This window comes from Euprymna scolopes, chromosome 13 (assembly GCF_053919585.1).
Source record: "Euprymna scolopes isolate OS-2025 chromosome 13, ASM5391958v1, whole genome shotgun sequence".
In the NCBI taxonomy this organism is placed as follows: Eukaryota; Metazoa; Mollusca; class Cephalopoda; order Sepiida; family Sepiolidae; genus Euprymna; species Euprymna scolopes.
This window is the reverse complement of record NC_136494.1, coordinates 72,948,694-72,971,709: the sequence shown is the minus strand read 5'-3', so window position 1 is coordinate 72,971,709 and position 23,016 is coordinate 72,948,694. Positions and strand designations below refer to the sequence as shown.

General features: G+C 32.9%; 1 protein-coding gene and 1 pseudogene across 1 annotated transcript in view; both read left to right on the top strand.

Annotated features, from left to right (window-relative positions):
• LOC145292069 (corticotropin-releasing factor receptor 1-like) overlaps positions 1 to 23,016 on the top strand; it is a 670,744-nt gene that overhangs the window by 72,661 nt on the left and 575,067 nt on the right. The gene's annotated exons all lie outside the window — the stretch shown is intronic.
• On the top strand, positions 22,829 to 23,014 carry LOC145292506 (U2 spliceosomal RNA; annotated as a pseudogene).

Below are 23,016 nucleotides of genomic sequence, written 5' to 3'. Positions count from 1 at the left end.
CGCAGAATGGATCTTGTAACCCTAAACTTACTTATTAATAGTTTATCTTTTTATTTTTTTTATCTATTTTTTTTCATATATTAGTTAAAATAGTAACCGTATTATTTTACATTTTTTATTGGGAAAGTGGTATTATCCACTGGAGAGCCATGTAATTAACAGCTGTCCTGTTTTTAAATCTCCGAAATCGTTACATGGTAAGCAGCTGATGATCCCCGTTTTCTATGTACAACATTTTAGGTTAGGTTTTCTCTTTTCATCCTTATGTAGTTAAATTCTGTTTTAAAATTGAAGGCTTTTGCGAAATCGGCTTATACAAGTGCTAAGTCTATTTCTATTTAACAATTTTTAGTTAAAGCCTCTTTTTTTTCATCCGTATATAATGAATTCTCTTTTGTCATCATAAAAGTTTTAGAAGTCGGATTATGTAGGTGCTAAGTCTGCGATAGGTTAAAGTTTATATATTTTTTCTTCCAGGAATTTAAACTGCATTCTTTATTTTTATTTTTGCATTTTTTTTTTTATTCAAAGCTTCTTTAGACTATATCCATAATATAAAGCTGAATGTCTCTGTGTGTGTGTGTGTGTGTGTGTGCGCTCGCGCGCGTGTGTGCGTATCTGGTCACGAATAGGCTCATATGGTTGAGTATTAAAAAAAAAACTGATGACATATAATGAGAGAAGATGTATCGAGACACAGGAATGGGTATGTTTGATCTGGCAGAACGGTGGTTCATAAAAATTGTGAGGTCTGCGTTCGCGCCTGGTCCACAGTATAGAAATAAATTTAATAATTACAAAAAAACGTTTACAAGTGTTTTTGATATAGATGCACATAAGAATACTTTGATAAGTATTTTTTAACTTAAATAGGAATGGTATAATAAAATGGCCTCCATTGAATGGAAATAGGCACACACTTTAATAAAGAAGACTTTTCATATCTATCTGCGTAAGTATACTTTGATAATTATGTTTCAATTTGAAGAAATATGGTATAATAAAATTATGGGGTGTTCGTTCGTCACTGATCTCCATAGAATGGAAATATGTCACAAAGTTTAACAAGGTTTTTTTTATATAGGTCCACAGAATATTTTGGTAAGTTTTTTTATATAGATCTACAGAATATTGTGATAAGTGTTTCAGTGTGAACAGATATGGTATAATAAATTACTGTGTTTATCTATTTTATTTTTACTTTCATCATATTTTGCTTCGGTTTTGATACCCCCAGATTTGAAGTTATCTCTTTACAACCCTTCCTTTTCATAACCTATCATACTTTCAGAAATAAGAGTCTATTTTCTGTAGGCTGTTTGAACCCAGTACTTTTGCTAGTATATATATATATATATATATATATATATATGTATATACATATATATATATATATATATATATATATATATATATATATATATATATATATAGACGTATTTAAAATTTGTTTTTGTTTCGAATCATCGAATTATATATATATATATATATATATATATATATATACATATATATATATATGTGTGTGTGTGTGTGTGTGTGCATTTCTCAATACATAGTTGTAATTATCTTAGGCTATACTGATTACATTCGTAATGTCTTTTTATTTACTAATACTCACATAATTTTACAGTTATAAAGTTATTTATGCTATTACTATTACTACTACTATTACCACTTCCACCACTAATGTTAATAACACTAATAATGATGTTAATAATAATAATAATAATAATAATAATAATAATAATAATAATAATAATAATAATAATAATAATACCTACTTAATTAGAAAACATTATTATCAGAACTCTGTCTCATAGCGTCTTATTATTTAAAAATCTATGTTTTAAAGCAAACAAATTATAAAGTATTCAGCTATTTACATTAAAAATGTTCACTGTAATACCCATATGGGTATTATAGGTGGGAGTAGGGTTTTCTTGACTCTCTCAATTTTCACCTGCAACACCGGAACACAGATCCTGCTAGTTATTCATAAGATTGTGCAATCAATATTCTTGTACTTACGATGTATATAAATATTTCTAAATGTACTTTGGTTCCTCGAAGTAATTATTTCTCCGAGGTTACTGATGCATTATTCATGAATGCGATTTGTAGATATATGCTCGAAAGGAGTTATTTTTCTTAGCTTTATTTACTTTCAGTGGACAGCAAGTTAAATACACCGAAGGACTTCAATGATACAGACCATCGCAACTTGTCGAGGCAGTATAAATAAGTGTAACTTCGAAGTGCGACAAAGTGACAATTTACGCATTTTACAAAGAAGCATAAAATTACGGCGGGAAATATAGTTCCGTTTCCTTCGAGACCAACTACTACATGCTAATGGTCACGATCAAGACACTAAAATGCATTTTTGTCTATGAGTATACTATAGTCTTCCGGTACTGCATCTTTCTGTCTTTGGTCGTTGAAAAACGAGTAAATCTATCATTTGTAGATTACACCTTTTTTTTTTTAATTCCAATTTCACCCCAAAACAAGGCACAGTGCTACTTTGATGTAGATGCTACTATAGAGTAGCAGGGGTACTATGTAGGGAGATGGACAGCAAGATGTCTGTTCACATTACACTTGAACTTTCGCATGTCAGTACAGTTGGGAAAGCAGAATCCTGGAATGGAGTTCCAAAGTCTAGCAGTTCTGGAGAAGAAACTATTGAAGTAGAATGCTTTCTTACATCTAGGGATCTTTACTGTGTAGGGGTGAGATTTTGCTGCTTGTCGGATTTGTCAGGGTTATTTACGCCGAGAGAGTGCAAGTGCTTATCATTCGTCGGAGCATTCACCATTAAAATACTTGTAGAACAGGCAGAAACACCAAATGTATTGTCTGCGCTTTTTCAACTATTTTTAAGTTATGGCCATATGTTGTTTTCCCGTTTATATTCACATGCACGCATGTGTAGCACTTTAGAAGAAATTGGCGATTGTAAAAATGCCATGTTTTGATTGTGAATTATTATTTTAATACAAAGAAGTGTTCAAATCTGATATTCTGGGTGATTATGTCGAAAAGTGATTGTTTTGAAGCTGATCAACATACAACAAGGACTAGCATGTACAGGATGAATTGGTGCCTTGCAAAGAAAATAACGTCATCAACGACCCTTTTTGACAGAGGCAGAATATTCTTCCCACAGCTCAACATCAAGCTCGGCTTAATCAAGCAGTTCACTAAGGCTTTAGATAATGACTGCTTCACTTAATTGTGCCAGGCTTTTCCAGGATTAACCACAGAGAAGTTGAAAGCTGGTATCTTCGACGGTTCTCAGATCCGGCAGCTCATCAGAGATCCAGTTCGACAACTCAATGAACGAAATGGATCTAGAAGCGTGGAAGGCGTTTGTTCTAGCAGTGAAAAATTTCCGTGGCAATAATAAGGCCAGAAACTACACAGAATTTGTCAAGAACATGCTGATTGCTTTCAGATATCTGAGCTGCAACATTAGAGAGAAGATACACTAGCTATTTTTGCATACAGGTCAGTTTCCTGAGAACCTGGGTTCAATGAGTAACGAACAGAGGGAAAGATTCCATAATGACCAGAAAGAGATAGAGATAAAGTGTCAGGGTCGCTGGGACACAATCATGATGGTTGACTACTGTTAGAATCTGAAGAGAGACTTCCCTGCCGCTGAGCATTGTCGGAGTTCGAAAAAACAGAAGTTCAAGCCTTGAAGTTGGAACAATAGTGACAAAACATTTATGTGTACTTACCTTCATCAATGGCCACAAATCAGTTTATAGTAATCGATGTTTCTGTCCAGTAATCAATATATGTTCTTGGCAAAACACTTTTTTGTTTTAAGTTAAAAACATATTTAGAATATGTGTTGACAAAAATAAGCTGATAATGCCAAAAAAATTTAATTGCTTTCGTCAGAAGATTTGATTTTTTCAAATCAACTTGGCACAAAATAGAAACGAATTCCATTTCCTAATTCAGCAGTGCAAAAATACCCTAAATCAGCTGTAGAAATCTAGACAACATTCAAAAAGTAAAATATTGTTGCACAGTGTTTTTTATGAAAAAAAAAGTATTTCTCCCGACACCAGTAGTTTATACATTTTTGAAGATATCAAGAACTTGAAGCTTACAAACTTTTATAGTGTAATGCTATCTACCCTATTTCGGAAATAGATGGACACTTCCAGATACTATGAATAGTCACGACTAAATATTGTGGCAGTCAGTCATATTCAAGACAGACTTTCTGTAACGATTCTTATTCAATACTTAAGAAATGAATCTATACCACATACAATAATCGTTAAAACTGGGTGATATACTGTTAATCAAAAGCGCAAAAACAAACCAAACCAATATCTTTCCACACCTAGAGACATTTTACTAGTAATTTATATACATTAAAGGATTGTTGTTAGAAACGCGAGAAATTTATCAAGCGGCAGTAATTTATTTTTTACAAAAAAAGAAAAATCGTTTTTTCTAGATCCGTTTTTTCGCAAGTAGCAGCTGTTTCAGGGCAATCTCAGTTTCAAAGTTTAACGACATTATGAAACTAATTCTTTGTGACCATTGAAAAAAAAAACGGTAACACAGCTAGAGATTTTGTCAGTCTCCAAATCAATTTTTGAAAAGAATAATCACCTGCCTTTAAACGTGTGAAAGTTGTTTTCTAATGATGTCCCAACAATAATGTGGGTATCAAAATCGAAGTGAATAAGCCAAACGCAGTAGAATGTAAAAAAATAAAACTTTTGCAAAATAAAATTTAGAAACAAAATAAAATTTTACCCAAATAAAATTTTACCAAAATAAAATTTATTCCAAATTGTAATTTTAACAAAATTAAATTTTAACACAAAAAAAAATTAAACAAAATAAAATTAAAACAAAATAAAATTTTAACAAAACAATTTTAACAAAATTCAATTTTAACAAAATAGAATTTAAACCAAATAAAATATTAACAAAAAAATGTTAACAAAATTTATTTTTAACAAAATAAAATTTTAACAAAATAAAATTTAAACAAAATAAAATTTAAACAAAATAAAATTTTGACAAAATAAAATTTTAACAAAATAAAATTTAAACAAAATAAAATTTAAACAAAATAAAATTTAAACAAAATAAAATTTTAACAAAATAAAATTTTAACAAAATAAAATTTAAACAAAATAAAATTTTGACAAAACAATTTTAACAAAATTAAATTTTAATAAAATAGAATTTAAACCAAATAAAATTTTAACAAAAAAATGTTAACAAAATTTTTTTTTAACAAAATAAAATTTTAACAAAATAAAATTTAAACAAAATAAAATTTTAACAAAATAAAATTTAAAAAAAAATTATAATAATAAAATTTAAACAAAATAAAATTTAAAAAAAAATTATAAAAATAAAATTTAAACAAAATAAAATTAAAAAAAATTATAAAAATAAAATTTAAAACCTCAAGTTTCACGCTTTTCAAGACTACTGCTCTCATCTTAGAATATATTCTCACAAGATTTCAGCTGATGAAAAGTCTGATATTCTTCAGGTGTCATTTAGGCAGCAAAGGACATCACGCGAAGACTTATCACAGCCTCTTAACCATATATAAAAGGCTCGTCTTAAAAAGAACTAAAGAAAATGTAATCCATATGATATCAGGGCAATATTTTGTACATTTTGTACAAGTCATGTTCTTAAAGAATAAAAGTTGTCACCATTAACTGTGTGTATTTGATATGAGGGTGTATAAAAAAGTCTTAAGCATAAGAAAAACGAATGGAATAAGGGATTTTCGATAATTTGTTTTGCAACATAGTCCTGTAGTACAACAACGCTTAGAACTTTTCATACACCCCTCGTAATGTGGAAAATATACAAAAGCGAAATATGCCGTCCACTAAAAGTAAGGCGAGAAGAACACTGACGTAGCGATATATAAAAAACTAGTCACATATGCAAATAAAAAGAAAACCATTAACTTTGTGTCATACGAACATGGCCATCATTGTCAACAACGCCACTTGAGCCTTCACAGATGGTTTAATCTGAAGATTTCTTGTGGTAAATTATTTTGGACAACATTAGACCATTGCTTCATTGCTATTGGTGTTTGATTACATCCTTCTGTGTTGCCTCTCTGTACAACCAGAAGCAGGTTCTTCTTTCGGGCTTTTTCTTTCTGAAAACGCACCCTTTGTTCCAGTATGATGGTAATCTACACGGAGCAGGTAAAGTCTGGCGCCGCGGCAAAAATACAAGTTTTATTTTTTTTTCAAATATCTTAAATATCATTTCTATCATTTGCAAATGTTTAACTGACATTACTGTAGTCTTGGCGCATTCATTCCTTATTCCTTGAATCGTGTATTGGATCCATGATGTTTTTGTTGAATACACTTCTTTTTTTACATATAACCGAAAAAAAATAAAATAAAGAGAACCAAGGTCTGGTGAATGAAAAGACCACCCAGAATCTGTACGTTCGATTAAGGAAACTGTCATTCCAACAATCTTTTACAAAAAAAAAAAAAAAAAAAAAAAAAAAAAATTCCTAAACAACACCCCCCCCCCGAAAAAATTCACCCTTGTCCGTTCGTCCGTTCGTTTGTTCGCACTTTTCTCAATAACTACGTCTTGGAATTTTTTGAAATTTTGCACAAACATTAAACATGATATGAGTAAAAAAGTAACAGAACAGATTTTCCGGGAAAACTCCGTTTGCCCCCCCTAGGGGTGCGTTTCGGGTTAAAATAGCTAAAATTGACACTTTTGCGCTTATTAAAAAAAAAAATGATGCCTGGGATTTTTAAAAAACTTTCTGAAAAGTTCTAACTAACTGATTTCTTTATAATTTTGTTTGTCTATACTTCACGATAACTCTTGGGTGTGCCCTAGGGGCTCTTTTAGAGCTAATAAAAACACTCAATTTTGGGACTATTTTACCATATTTGTTCAAAATTTTCTGTGTACGTCTAGTTAGCAGTTTTGCATGGTGCTGAACTCAAATTTAAATATGTTAAAGCCTTGCAGACTTTTGGGGCTAAATAGGAAGGACAAATGATGGACTCAATCATTTCTTTTTTTGCATGGTGCAGAACTCAAAGTTACATATGTTAAGGCTTAAAACTGCTCTGTTTGTTCATTTTCATCAGGATTTCTGGGGAGTTTTGGGATTAAATGGAGGGAGGGATCAAATGCTGAACTTTGTTTTATTCCTCATTCACGGTGCACTCACGGGGGACCGTGCATGCTTCACTTGTTGAATTTTATATTTGATTCGATTAAAGTATCCCATATGCGCTGATTATACGATGTAATCCAATTATAAGAAAAAATACGGGGCCTAACGTTTGTTGAAATTGCCATATTCTCTCTAAAAGATGAACAACAGAAAAGCGTGGAAAGATATATTATGAAAATATAAACTGCTTTGATAACAGCGGTAGAAATCCGGTGACCTCATTCAACCTAAAACTCCTGTGGAGACGTTAAATGTATCGTTCGAACTTTCATAAAACAAAGGGTATTATTACGTTTCATATGTAATTTAGTTATTACCTTCTAATAAATCCCAACACCGGTTTGAATCGCTCTAAGTCAGTTAATTTAATTTGGCTACACGTAGTCGATAAACGAATATGTAATCTTTCGAAGAAATTCCGTCCCAAAAGATTTGATCTTTGTCTGGGTACAGCGAACGCTCTCAAATTAAATATTCTTTGTATTCAATATTCGCAATGGTCACCTCCTTCTTCATATGATGACCTCTCCTAAATAATTGCACGCTTTACGTATTAGCATGTAGCTTACAAGAGTCGTTCCACAAGTAGTACCTCCTATTTTTTTTATTTCGACCGAATGTATCAGAGAGGATATGAAATTTCATTATTATGATGGCAACACATGCATTCATGGCCTTAAAGTTCCATCTCTATGTTGCAGATACTGACGGTATGAGACTCTAAAAAAAAAAGCAAACCCTGTCATCGGTGTGCATCCGAAGCAGAGACGCATCATTGGGTTCCTCCATGCAAAAATAAAAAAAATTGAACCAGTCAACATTCACCGGCGACTATTAAACGTTTACGAAGCTAATACAGTTGATGTTAGCAAACTTAAACGATAGGTTTGTTGATTTCAAAGTGGCGACAGGGATGTAAGTGACAAAGCGCGCTCCGGATGCCCAGGCACAGCCACCACCTCAGAAAAGCCTGTGAGCCTCGACGAACTCACTTGCGCTGATTGGTGAATAATGCTTAATGAAATTGTGTAGAGTTGAATAGGTGTCAGTGCACCGGAAACGATGTTTTCATCCCTAGCATACAGCAAAGTGTGGGCTAGGTGGGTTACATGATGCTGACGCAAAACCAGAAAGACCACCAACGAGATATCTGTCATAACTTGTTGAATCTGTGCGAAGCCGAAGGTGACGGATTCGTCGACCGCATCATCTCTGATGACGAGACGTGGTGTTATCACCACGGGCCAGAGTTCTACGGCAATTGTTGGAAGATCACCACTCAAGTTCAAGACGCAGACATCCGCAGAAAGATATCATCGTCCTGGATTTTTTAAAATCAGGGTTAACTAAAACGTCTACCGTTACGTTGAAACGTTGACAAAGCTAAAGGCCTGAATTACCCGTGAAAGGCTAGAGATAAGGAAAACAGCCCGTTTGTAACACAGCAACGTCAGCCCATACACAAGTTTCAAGACAACAGAATATATGAAAAAGTTTTTGCTGGACGGTGCTATCCGACCCTCTGTATAATTCCGATTTGGTACCGTCAGATTTTCACTTGTTCGGACCTCTCAATAACACATTATGTGGGCAGCATTTTCCTCACAACAATACCGCAATCATAGACGTTAAGGGCGTTGAGAATGGTGGTAACTACGTAGAAAAATACAGTCTAGAGTACAAAAGGTGGCTCGTTTTAATGGTACCACTTTCGTTTTTGTAGCTCTTCAGATTTTTTAAAAATTTAATTTTAAAACCAATTTATTCGGCATAGATTAAAACATTACATGTTTCGTCGTCGTTAAGGAGGGCGCGGGAAGTGAGAGAAAAAAAGAAAAGCAAGGGAGGGGCGTTGCGAATTTAGGCGGTCGGAAATACAGTGGAACAGCATCCGTCTAACTTCCTCTTGAATTGATCCTTTATTGGTGCGGTGACAACTTCAAGCGGTAGTCTATTCCAAAGAGCCGATACGCGGATGGAAAATGCGGCTTTGCTTTAGTTTAGCTGAAATCTCCGATGAAACAGCTTCAGGTCTTGTCCTCTCAGTCTACGTTCGGGTGTCGGAGTGAAGAGAAAATCCAGAGGAAGATCGTAATGGCCAGTTCGAAAATAGGCGGCATTACTTTTGGAAGGACTTTCGTTGAATCGTTTCTCGCTGATCTGATAACATTAAATCTTGTACATTTGCGTCTCAAGTTATATCGTTAATTGCATGTGTACGCAACGTTGAGATGAAATGAAATACGTGCAACATAATGTGTATGTCGTGTGTTTTATATGAGATTGGGACCAAGATAAAATTATTGAAAATTTATAATTTATACTACAAGAGGAAAGTATAATCACAAATCAGTTCAAAGAAATCAGCCTGCCCCGGCCAGATATCGAACCAAAACTTTCAGACTTAAACAAAACCCAAAGAGAACAAAGAAAATAAAGAAAACGATAACGGATTTCGATGTGTGTTATTTAAAGATAGGACTGATAGCAACTTCGCATGTGAATGGGACTGTAGACAGACGTCTGGTAATAGGAAACAGAATAATCATAGACGAGAAATTAATTCTAAAAATATGATAGTGTGGAATTGTTTCGATAATATGATTATGAACCAGATTGCACAGCCTTGGGCCTTTTGTCATCATTTGTCTTTGTACTGTCCTGTGAAGCTATTTTTTTTTGTTTAGAAAAAACAAAACAAAACAAAAAAACAAACAAACAACAAAAATTGTAATACACGTTATACATAATATAAAACTCTGGTGGCATTTTCTACTGCAAACAAATTCTTTTTTTGCTGTAAATTTTTATGGAAGTCACTAATATATTTTTATGGTTTGAGTATTTTAAAAGTGACTTAAAAGTCTATCTTTCTCTCTATATATGTATGCATATATATTTATATATATATATATACATATATCTATATATATATGTATATATGCATCTATATATGTATGTATATGCGTATATGTATTTATATATGCAAATATATATGAATATATATATTTGCATATATATGTGCATATATACACATATATATGCATGTATATGTATATATTATGTATACATATATCTGTGCATTTATATGCATATATATGTGTATATATACGTATATATATGCATATGTATATATATCTTATAAATACATATATGTATATATATATATATATATATATATATATATATATATATATATATATATTTGAAGCCCACAGTGTTAACGCTGGCATACCTCAGGGATTCATTTTGGCTCCAACTCTCTTCCTGATCTTCATCAACGATCTCCCAAATCATATTCTACGATGATTTGTCGATATCTATGCCGATCATACTACCATCTATGTTAACACTTCAAAGGCTGACAAAGACCAGGATCTTTGTAATTCTCTCTCTTCCGACCTGAAGCGAATCGTTCAATGAAGTAAAAAAAAAGTAGCTAGTTATCTTTAATGCATCCAAGACCAAATTTTTATCTTTTTACCACGAACGCTCACATCCCCACTTGACCCAAGATAAATTAACTGTCTTGTCTTGAGGAAGCGCGCTACTTCGATAAACTTCCGGGTTGACCTTTCCTCCTGATTAGGAATGAAATACTCACATCAGCTTTATTGCAAGAAAAAAATGGCGGGATCTTTTAACCGCTTCAGAAAGTATCTTACTTTCTAACTTTACAAGAGTCAAATACGTCTTAAGATGGCCTACTGTTGCCACATTAGAGTATAAAACCATTTTCAAAATTTATTCGGAAGAGGACTTTTTCGCTTTCCTACTTCATCTTTCTACCAGATGCTAGTCTGTATGTGCTATATCGGTACTTTTAGAGTCGATTCTCGACTGAGCCCCAATCTATGGTCCTTCTCTTCAAAACATTCACAACAGATACTCTTCTAGCAACAACAACCGTCAATAACTTCCCTCGTTTTCTAACTGTGTCTAAAATTCCATTAGTAGAGTAGAGTTTATTTACTCGATCTGTTTTTTTTAACACAATACTTTTGGCCTGCTTCCCAGCTGACTATAACATCGCCGTTTTCAAGTCTGATAAAAATAAGTTATTGTTATTTATCTTAACTCGTATTCTCGAGTGGCTTAAGGGCTTTCAAAAGCGGTGACTCCAAGTAATATATATATATATATATATATATATATATATATATATATATATATATATATATATATATATATATATATATATATACTAGCAGTTCCGCCCGGCTTTGCTCGGGCCCTATGTACTGTTCATAAGGTTGTGTGCATATGTAAATGTTAAAAATTGTGAATATGTACAGTAATGCCTTTCTGTATAATAGTCTTCCTTAACTACCATAGAGAAAAGAAAGGCAGATATTTTCACTTTTATAGATAGATAGATAGATTGATAGATAGATTGGATGCACTATATAGTAATGATTTAAAAAGTATTAAAAAAACTCATGCGCCACCACCGAGAATCGAAACCAAAACGTTCAACTAACGATTCATTTTGCCTCTGCCGTCAATGACTGGGCTATGAAAATATGTTTACTGCAAGGCTAAAAATTAAAACATGAACCAATAGCTACTACGTTATGCATTCGTAATGCAGGCGTTCAACCTTCACCTGGCAAATTTAATTTTTTTTTTAATTTTCACACTTTTGAACCGATTTTTCCGGACTAAAACACAAATATAGAGTTTTGCAAGGATTCAAATACCTTATATATGAAGTTTTATGCATGTAGACCAAAAACTCTAGAAGGTAGGCAACATTTGTTAAACAAAAATATATACGTATACATAAATATATATGGAAACAGTTTTGTGTTTACTATAAAATTTTTACGCAAATATATATATATAAATCCTGTAGAATATCTGTATGAATAGTTAACTAAGTGTAGTATCTGTTCTCGAGATGCTGCACTTAAGGTAATTTGTCCCAGTCAATGGAGGGAAAACCCTCTATACTGGGACAATTACTATTTTTGGACCCAACCAGAGTGCCCCTTTCCCCTTTTTTTCGGGGAACTGGTTTAACCCCACTTTAAAAACGACCTCGTATCACATTTTGCTGTGGTTGGAAAGCAAATAAATACTAATAGAAAAGAGGGTTTTTAATATGAATATCAACACACATAAAAGAAAAACGAATTTATAGAAGTATAGATCTTTGTTTTTGTGATACGTTTTTGAATGAATTCAATTATTTACGAAAGGACGTTTTTACCTAAATGCGAGTTGGGAATAATTTTCCCTTTAACCAATTTGGTACCCCCCCCCATATATATATATATATATATATATATATATATATATACGAGGTGCCTTAAATAAGTTTCCACGCTATTTTCGCATGAGCATTTTTATTGATAGTATACGCATGAAACTCAAGTCACCTTCGAAGTAATCGCCTCTGGCTGCAGTGCACTTCTTGTCTGTTCCAACTTCTGGAAGGCCCCATGGAATTCCCCTTGTGTAAGCGTATCGTCACAACCTCCTTCATCTCAATTGTCTAATAAGGACAGCCTCTAAGGTTTTCATTGAACTTGGGGAATAACAAAAAGTCACATGGAGCAAGGTCTGGGTTATAGGGAGCTGAATTGATCAGATCGATCATCGCCCTGCTGTCATAACAACGACTTTTGTTCTAATCTTTTCTTAGCACCGTTGGGACAAAATGCGCGCAAATCTTTCGCATCTTCAGTTCCTATCGGGTAATTGTTTATACAGTTCCCACACTGACATTAAACTGTGCACTTATTGTCTCTATAGACACACGACGGTCTTTATTTTTTTTACATAGGCATCACCACTTATTAAGGCTAAGAGGCCACTCTAGGTTAAGGGTTAAAGAGAGGATAGGGGTTAAATAGTAGAAATTGGACAATATATTAATCGTTAGTAATGGAAAATCGGTAAATTTGTTAACTTATATGGAACGGCTCATCAGAAACTTGTTTACATTAGACTTGAAGACAACCATATTGTAGTCAGCTGTAAAGCAGGAAAAACGGAAGACAATTCCACAGGCGTGCAGTTCTAAGAAAAAAGTTTTACTCATGGAATCTACGTTTAGGTTTAGGCGCAGATAACTAGTGGGGGAAATTAGTGATAGTGTTTTCTGCTAGACGGGTGGGTCTTATGAAAGTTTATCGAGGGGGGACCATAGATTGGAGCTTATATGATCTGAATATTCTAAATTCCACGGATATATATATATATATATATATATATATATATATATATATATATATATATATATATATCCGTGGAACTTCCGTGGAACTTAGAATATTCAGATCATATAAATCTTAGGGATTATGATGAGGCTGGTGATGAAAAAAATCTTACAATGTAGAAATTATAGTTTGTAAAGGATTTAAAGAATTTAATTTAAAGTTAAGAAAAACTAGGATTGGCGTTGATATCTCGAGGTTAGAAGTATCCAACGATTTACTTCTATGGCCACCAATTGTATCTGATTAAAATTTAGAATCTGGTTGTTTGTGAAGGGTGATGTGGGGGTTAAGGTTGAGGGTTATCAGGAACTGATCACCAAGTGGAAAACGTCAGGATAAGTATGACTAAAGGAGGCGGAGAGGGAGGGGGGGGTAAAGTGGTTAGGTTAGAGTATCAAAATACTTGTGATGAGAGATATATTTAGGAGACAGTAAAATTGTGCGTACTTAATGTAAATAAAAGAAAAAGTACATATGCTTATAAAGTCGTGAATAAATATATATAATATATATTCCTATATATATATATATATATATATATATATATATATATATATATATATGTACTTATTAAATTCATATATTACATATACGGAATTTGAGGATATATTTGCGAATATGGTAAGATTTAGGAAATAATAGCATTTTTATTTATCGCTGCACACGAGTCAAAACACATCCGGCCACTTGTTTTACTTTACCATGTGTCGTCCTTTTATCTTTTTCATTTTTTTTTCTTTCTACTTCCCATGATTCATTGTGTGCACACTTGCTTAATTTGCATATATTAGGTTCAAATGAGGATATTAAAAAAAAAAGTCGTTAGAGGTGATTAGCAATTTAAAATCTATTTTACTAGTGCTACCAGATCAGGCTGTCTGAAGATATTGGCTTCCTGAGACGAAATACACCTAACATTGATGCTTTTTGTTTGTTTACTTACTTTTGCAAAACGTAATTATGTTCTGTAAAACTAAAAACAAAAACAACAATTCACCTTTACCCCTTCTCCCTGCTTCGTATTTCCCCTTTCTCTTTCTATCTCCCCTACTTCCTGACTGGTTTCCTAACTTAAAATATACCAAACATTAATACTCTAGCCGTTTCCCCTCTCCCATTTCAAAACTCATTCATGTTTTGCAGGGCAGGGAACAAAAATGATAAAATCAAATATAAAACAACCAAACCAAACACAACAAAGTAGTGATTTAAGATACGAAGAGCTTTAAGAATAAAAAAAATTTCTACAAAATAACTGAATGCAACATGGATACTATTTCCAAAATAACTGGGTTCGGCATTAAATAACCCGAAAAGGGTTGATATGCAGTAAAAACAACCATAACAAAACTTTACAAATAAATATTTGAAGATATGAATAATTTGAAACATAAAAACTGTTTTCCTAAACAACTGGATTCAGCATTAAATAAATCCGAAAAGGGTTGATATTCCGTAAAACCAACCAAACCAGACAAAACCAAACAAAACCAAACCAAACCAAACAAAACAAAACCAAAATCTATTTTAGTTGCGTGTAGGAAAGAAGTAAGTAGCTTTTACTAATCTGTGCGAAATGATATGTCTTTGAGAATTATTATACACAAGTTATGAATAGGCAGATAGAAGCAAAATAATAGACATATATAAGTACAATTTCAAGGAGTATAAATTTTGTATCATTGGGCGGCATTATTGAGTCAATCGAATAAAGGGTAGGAATATGGCGAAAATCGATGATTGGGCTTATTTAGCCAATGTCTATAAAGAATAGGTAGGGGGGTAAAGGGAAAAATGGAAAGTACAATAAAACTATAATCAAACATCCTTTACATAATTAATTATGTTTTTTTTTTCATTATGCGCTTGAAAACGATTTAACGGTATGGGCTATTTCTGAAACAATTGCTATTTTTATGGGTATTAGACGGGTTTTGTGAGTTTTCTAACAGATGATTTGTTAAGGTAGTATCAATAATTAATACATTTTTTGGCGGTGAAAGAAGGGCATACTATGGCCACAACCTCATATTTAAAGATATAGATGTTTAATATTTGCATTAAATTTGATCCATGTTTGTTATAAAAAAATAATTAAGATTCCTTGAATTTCAATTTTCCAGATCCCTTAAATTAAAAAAAATATATACATTTTCTAGAATACAAGTTATATTGTAAAAGAAAAACGCGAGCATGAAAAGTTATATGGTTAAGCTTAAACATAGAAAAGTAAAAGACTAGTTGTTTAAACGGGAAAAGAAAAGGACAAGATGTTCTAGTAAAAAATATAATAAACTTCTAACGTTAAAAATTGCAGCATAAAGAATTGATTATATAATATTATAAATTGAGTTTTAAAAAAATTCTTAATGCTGCAATATTTTAAGTTATAAATTTATTATAATTTTTACTAGAATATCTTGTCCTTTTCTTTCCCAGTTTCACTAACTAGTCCTTTACTTTTCCATGTGTAAGCTTAACCATATTACTTTTTATGATCGTATTTTTCTAATGTAATCCATGATTTTTCCAGACTTCCAGCAAATTAGCTTATTCTTTGTTTAATTTCAGTCTTATTTTTGGCTCCCATAAACATTACATACACATATGTAATAACAATGTACGGCATTAGTCTGTATTCAATAAAACTCCCCAATCTCACTGTAATTCTTTCATTCTTCCTGTTTCACTTGTTACTTCTCTTTTCGCGAGAGCGGTGAATTGGTAGCAACAGTAGTTGCTGAAGTGACCTGGTTCCTATGGAACCCAGTCATAAAAAAACGTCGCTCACCTCCTTACATATTTTTAAGATTTTGAAAACAGGTAAATTTATCATAACTTTTATTTTAATGAGCGAAAATGTAAAATTTATTTTTCACAATATAACTGAGAAGGTGATCTATATACTTTAATAACTGTTTGAAATTTAGTCGAAAAATGAGTGAACGGTGAATCTTAAAAGCAGTTCTAAACGACTAAAACTGCAACTTAACCATATATTCAAACACGGTAGTGTTTGAATAATAATGGATTTGGATCAAAATTGACGTAAGAATTCTAGACATATATAGTTTAGAAACAGTGAATCTTGTTTTTAATTTTTATAAGAGGGCATAAATATTGCGAAAACGTGTTCTGTTCAGGGAATTAACTTTACTCGTCTCGCGAAAGGTAATCTTCTAGTTTATTGTATAAGGGAAAATGAATCTGTGCGTGTGTGTGTGTGTGTGTGTGTGTGTGTATAACTATGGTCTATGTATGTATGCATGTATGTATGAATCTACGTATGTATGTATGTGAAAGTAGAGAACAGAGAGGGACACTGAGACAAAGGCAGGCATGTTTATTCCGTCTGGTTTTGACATCAATAAATCACGTCCATCTTGTCTTGTCAGGTTCGTCTTGGCAAACGGTATAATCAATAAACTCTCTCCGGAATGAACGAATTCCTCTTTTGAAACGACTCGAATACATTCGCTTGATGTAGCTGATATAGGCCTTACGTTTTCTGCCTTGTTTTTTTATATTTAATGTTTCGAAATCTGCGATAGAAATTTATTATTATTATTATTTTTTACTCTAAATGGAAATAGAGAACTGAAATAAATATACAAAATAAAAATGCAAAAAAAAAAAAATCTACTTTATATTCTAAATTCGATGTCATTACAATCTTGTTTACGTTCTGCTCGTCACATCTGCGCATGTTTATTTCGGGCCAGATCGCTCACCAGTGTTATTCTAATCACGTGATACCAAAATGGATACCACACCGAACTATGGAACCTTAGTTCAAATCTAATTTAATTTCGGTAAAAGTTGCTACTGAGGACAGAAAATAGTCCGAACCAATTTCGATTTACCAACTCATTTGCATTTTTTTGCATTCAGAATTAATATTTAATATTTGAATAAATAAAAATATAAGTTTTTTTTTTATTTGCCGTAAATATTTGTTGTGAGTAAAATAACCAATGCCGACCATCTTGTTTTTCATGAAGTAAAATCTCATACCTGAACAGATATGCGCACCTGTCATATCAAAGGAATAACTTTTAATTTAATGGTTTGAATGAAAGTATTATGCGTCAATGCCTGGTAGATTTCGTTCATAAAAAAGCAACAGCTTTAGCTCAAACGAAAATTATAACAATACATTGCAAGTAAACGTAGTATTTTTGAATTCAACGATCGTTTTGTGATATGAAGAAAAACTTAAATAATATTAGCATATCATAACGAAATTATTATATGAACACAGAAAAACTAGTTAAAAGACATAATTGTTCTTCTTAAATTAAACCATGTATACCTCAATCATAAAATATATAACCCGTAAAATGATATTATAAACAAAGATATAGTCACTAGAAATTTGCTTTTCTCGTTGCCTATTTATAAATTGTTTGTTATTATAAATAACTATCTATTAATATATATATATATATATATATATATATATATATATATATATATATATATATTAGTCCTCGCGAAAAAGTGCAGGATACAAAATGTTTTAAATAATAATAATAATAGAATAACAATAACAAAGACTTTCGCTGGCGAGGACTACTATTGACCGTAACCAGTTATACATTCCTTTTGAAATGTTCATCTCTATTTTTCTCGTTATGTACTGAATATTTGTTAATGAAACCTATATGAAATATGTTCCTTATTAAATTTTAAAGATTTCCTATTCTGAAAGAAGTTTAAAAATTTAATCTAAAATGTTATTTTAAAGCTTTTGTTAAAAAAATTCAGATTTTCTCATTATTCAGACCTGTATTACAAAGAGGGCGTTGCAAAAATGAGTTGTGGTGTGAGGAGAAATACAAACTGAAACAGAGAATATTCAGACCTGTAATAATACAAAGAGGGGTTGCAAAAATGAATTGTGGTGTGAGGAGAAATACAAACTGAAATATAGAGAAGGAGAGTTTTAAAATATAATCTTAAAAAGATACAAGTTAGAAAAGCATTTCATCCAACGCATGAAAATTGTTAAACAAAATGTTTTTACTATAGGCTTTAAAAATAAAGGTACAAGATTCAATTTGAAATTTATTTATCTTCAAAGTGCACTTTTATAAATTTTATAAGGTAAGGTATAAAAATGTAATTTAAATTAAATCAAAAAATTACCTTGGATTTATTTTATGTAATGCACATTCGGTTGCACTTTAAAAAAAATTATTGAAAATTTTATATCTAAATTATTATATTAAAAACATTATCTTTCATCTATCTATTAATGATATAGATATAAAATTTTCAATGATTTTTTAAAAAGAGCAACAGAATGTACATTACATAAAATAAATCCAAGGTAATATTTTTATTCAATTTAAATTAAATTTTTATACCTTGCTTTGTAAAATAAATAAATTTCAAATTGATAAATAATTTCAAATTGAATCTTGTACCTTTATTTTTAAAGCCTACAATAAAAACATTTTGTTTAACAATTGTCATGCCTTTGATGAAATGCTTTTCTAACTTGTAATTAAATACCTACAAACACTAGTGCTTCATCCTTTCGGGAATCTTCAGTGCAGGGTGTCACGATTAACACCAGTCTACAAATTCGAACTCGGCAACACGAGCCATCTCTGGTTTGATTAGCAAAGACCGTATCCAATCGGCTACCATTAACCGCGAGAAATAACGTTTTATTTTTAAATGTTCCTTACGTCAGTCACAGTGATCTAATCGTTATACGATGATCTATGCATAAGAGCTAAATTGACCGACTTAATTCAACTGAAAGTGCTCAACTATAAGAAACGAGTTTCTTAAAGGGCTGATATAATTATTTTTTACTATAATAAGAGCAAATAAAAAAATGTTAAAAACACTTTGAAAAAGAGTTATATAAACTCAATAGATATTAAGTGAGAATGTGTGTGTGTGAGGACACTTCTAAACCTATATACTCAACGAATATTTGGTCTACAGACTTGAAATTTAATGTATTCAGACATGTGGAAAATTTTCTAATCGGTTTTCATCCGGAAAAATAGTTGTTAAGGGGTAAAAATTGGCGCTTTGAGGGGGGGTCATCGAATTTTTATTTGTTTAACTGTTTCACGACTGCGCATGCGCAAATTGTTCAAATGACAGCTATCTTGTGTTAAGAATAAGCGAGTTTGAAAACACATTCTGAAGATCCTGGCAAGCTGGGCTAATGGTTATTGTAATTGACTCACTGTGGTTTTGGTTTCGAGCTCATTTTCACAAATAGATTTTAATACTTAAAACAAACTCATATACATTTATTCAAAAGGAAGCAACATTCAAGACGTTATCTCATTTGCATATTGCATTTAAGAAAATCTGTTTTAATAATTAACTCTAAGTTTTTAATGGGAATAAGTAATAGAATTGTTTTAAGTATTCTATTTAGGTTTTGATTTGATTTATTTTTAATTTAATTAACATTTAGTTGGATTTGTTTTTAATTATTAGTATAACACACATCAGCTGCGTTTAAAAACAAAAGTATGTTTTTATTCAACCTATGAGTTATTTCCCTTTAAGCTATGAGATTTTTTAAAATGAACATGACTATGTTTTATGCTTCCAAAATCCTAAATATGATCAAGTTTCAGGAGAATCGTAAAAATTGGTATATCCTAAATAGTATGTGCCTAAACCACCTCCCGCAATATGCTTTTTACCTGGCAATGTAAGGTATCTACAGCTTTCGTGGGGAAGCAAATTAATGGAAAAAGGGGTTTTAATATGAATATTAATACACACACACAAAAACAAACAAATTTAGAGTAACTACTTAATTTACTCATATAAAATTAATATACGAAAGTATAGATTTATGCGTAAACTTTAAGTATTTTCTTCAAGAGTGCTCAATACGTACGTAGAGCTAGTTAATAAGTTATAAAATGTATATGGCGATTAAGCTACACTGAATATTCCGCGTTTCATCCACTCTAGGACTCTTCAAATTTTTGCGCGAATTCTGTAGCTGATTGGCTAACTAAAATCTCAATAGAAGATGCTCATATAAAAACGACAAACAACCACAGAATTCGCGCATAAGCCTGAAGAGTCCTAGATTGGATTAAACACGGAATATTCAGTGTAGCTTAATCGCCATATACATTTTATAACTTACTATATATATATATATATATATATATATATATATATATATATATATATATATATAATTTTTGGTAAATATGTTTTTTCAAGTATATTTCATTCTTTGTGTATACCAATCCTTTTTGTTTAGAAGCTCAATATATGTTAAATATTTACAGGCCTGTATATAAGTTGGTATTCTTTTGCTCTTATCAATAGAAAAATCAGTTTGATCAAAACTTTGGTCCACCGTGCTCTCATGATTTGCTCGACTAGCAAATTTGATAAAGAATTGAAGAAGATAACTGATATTCTTGCAAAAAATGGTTTCCCCTGAGGGTATAATCTCTAAGCATATTCGCCAAGCTCTTGACAAATTTGATACTAACTCTTTCTTTTGCCCAGCTAAGTGTCCACTTTATCTGAAACTCTATTATATTGGTTCTATCAATAGAAGGGTTCTCGATAAAATTACTTCGGTTGTATCTCGCTGTTTCTATACAGTACAGCCTCGAGTGGTGTTCGGCACTAAAACTGCCTTCCCAGCTTTTAAGAAAGGTGCACTTCTCACACTACAAAAAAGTTAGTTGTATACCAATTTAAATGGTAGTGTGATGCTGACTATGTGGGTCGTACATTTCAACATCTGGGGGACAGATTGGCACAGAATGTCTCTGCGTGTTTTTGAAAGTTCCAAGGGTCTGGAATAAACACATTGTTGAACACATCCGGGCGTTCACACAACATATCCGGGCGTTTACGGACCACATCCGGGCGCTCACCAATTTATGAGTCATCAATTGGCACGCACTTGTATGACAATAAAGCATGCTATGAAGCATATTCGGGTGGCTGTTTTCGCATTGTACACAAGGCCCGTTCCAAACAGCATCTCAGTATTTTGTAAGCCGTAAGTGTATTAATGCGCAGACAAAAGGAGCTGTCGCATAAATTCGACCTTTTAAAGATTTCTAATTAACAACAACAACAACAACAACAACAACAACAACAAAAATGCCTACATTGCGTCAATATTTCTTGTGTCTGCACTTATTTGCAGACAAGTTATTTTTAGTCACGTGCAAGCGACTCTATAAGTCACTCCGTCGTCGCTCGATCGGTCTGTCGATCGGTCTGTCGGTCGGTCTGTCCATAACACTTTTGTGCTTTCTCCTTTTGGTTAAGATCAAAGGTCTGTTGTTAATAGATGCAGTTCTTAGCTTTTTTTTCTGCGGGCCAAGATCAAAATGTAGTATCTGTTCCGGCAGATACTGCAAGCAAAGACCATATGTGGGGGCGACCCCACATATAAGACCTTGGTCAATGTAGGGGCAAGGCTTCATACCAATTGTCACTATCCAGCTCCCCTACTCCCCGGGGAGCTGTCCCCATTTCCCCTTCACTCCTCACTTAAAAATCGGCCTTGTGCCTAATTTGCTCAGTGGGGGAGCAAATAAATACCTCAAAGTGTGGTATCTGTTCCGACAGATACTGCAAGCAATGACCCTACGTGGGGGCGACCCCACATATAAGACCTTGGTCAATGTAGGAGCAACCCTTCATACCAATTGTCACTATCCAGCTCCCTACTCCCCGGGGAGTTGGTCCCCATTTCCACTCCACTCCTCACATTAAAAATCGGCCTTGTGGCTAATTTGCTCAGTGGGGGAGCAAATAAATACCGTATCTGTTCCGACAGATACTGCAAGCAAGGACCATATGTGGGGGTAACCCCACATATCAGACCTGTGTCAATGTAGGGGCAACCCTTCATTCCAACAGTTACTATCCAGCTCCCATTTCCCACCTCTTGGGAGCTGGTCCCCCTTTTCCCTCCCTCTCCACATTAAAAAACGGCCTTGTGCCTAATTTGCTCAGTGGGGAAGCAAATAAATACATACTGCAAGCAAACACCATATGTGCGGGTAACCCCACATATCAGACCTTGGTCAATGTAGGGGCAACCCTTCATACCAATTGTCACTATCCAGCTCCCATTTCCCACCCATCGGGAGCTGGTCCCCTTTTCCCTCCACCCTCCCTCTCTCTCCACATTAAAAACGGCCTTGTGCCTAAGTTGCTCAATGGGGAAGCAAATAAATACTCCTTGGTCAATGTAGGGGCAACCCTTCATACCAATTGTCACTATCCAGCTCCCCTACTCCCCGGGGAGTTGGTCCCCATTTCCCCTTCACTCCTCACATCAAAAATCGGCCTTGTGCCTAATTTGTTCGGTGCGGGAGCAAATAAATACAGCTTTTCTTGGCCTTTTGGCCAAGATCAAAGTGTAGTATCTTTTCTTACTACATGCTGTACTTATGTTTGTAACTTTGTGATATAAAGTGGGGGATCACTTTTCTGTATTCATTTAATGTAAAATGATCACCCACTTTACAACCAGTCAGTCTCAAAGCCCTTCAAGTCATTCACTAGATCATTCGA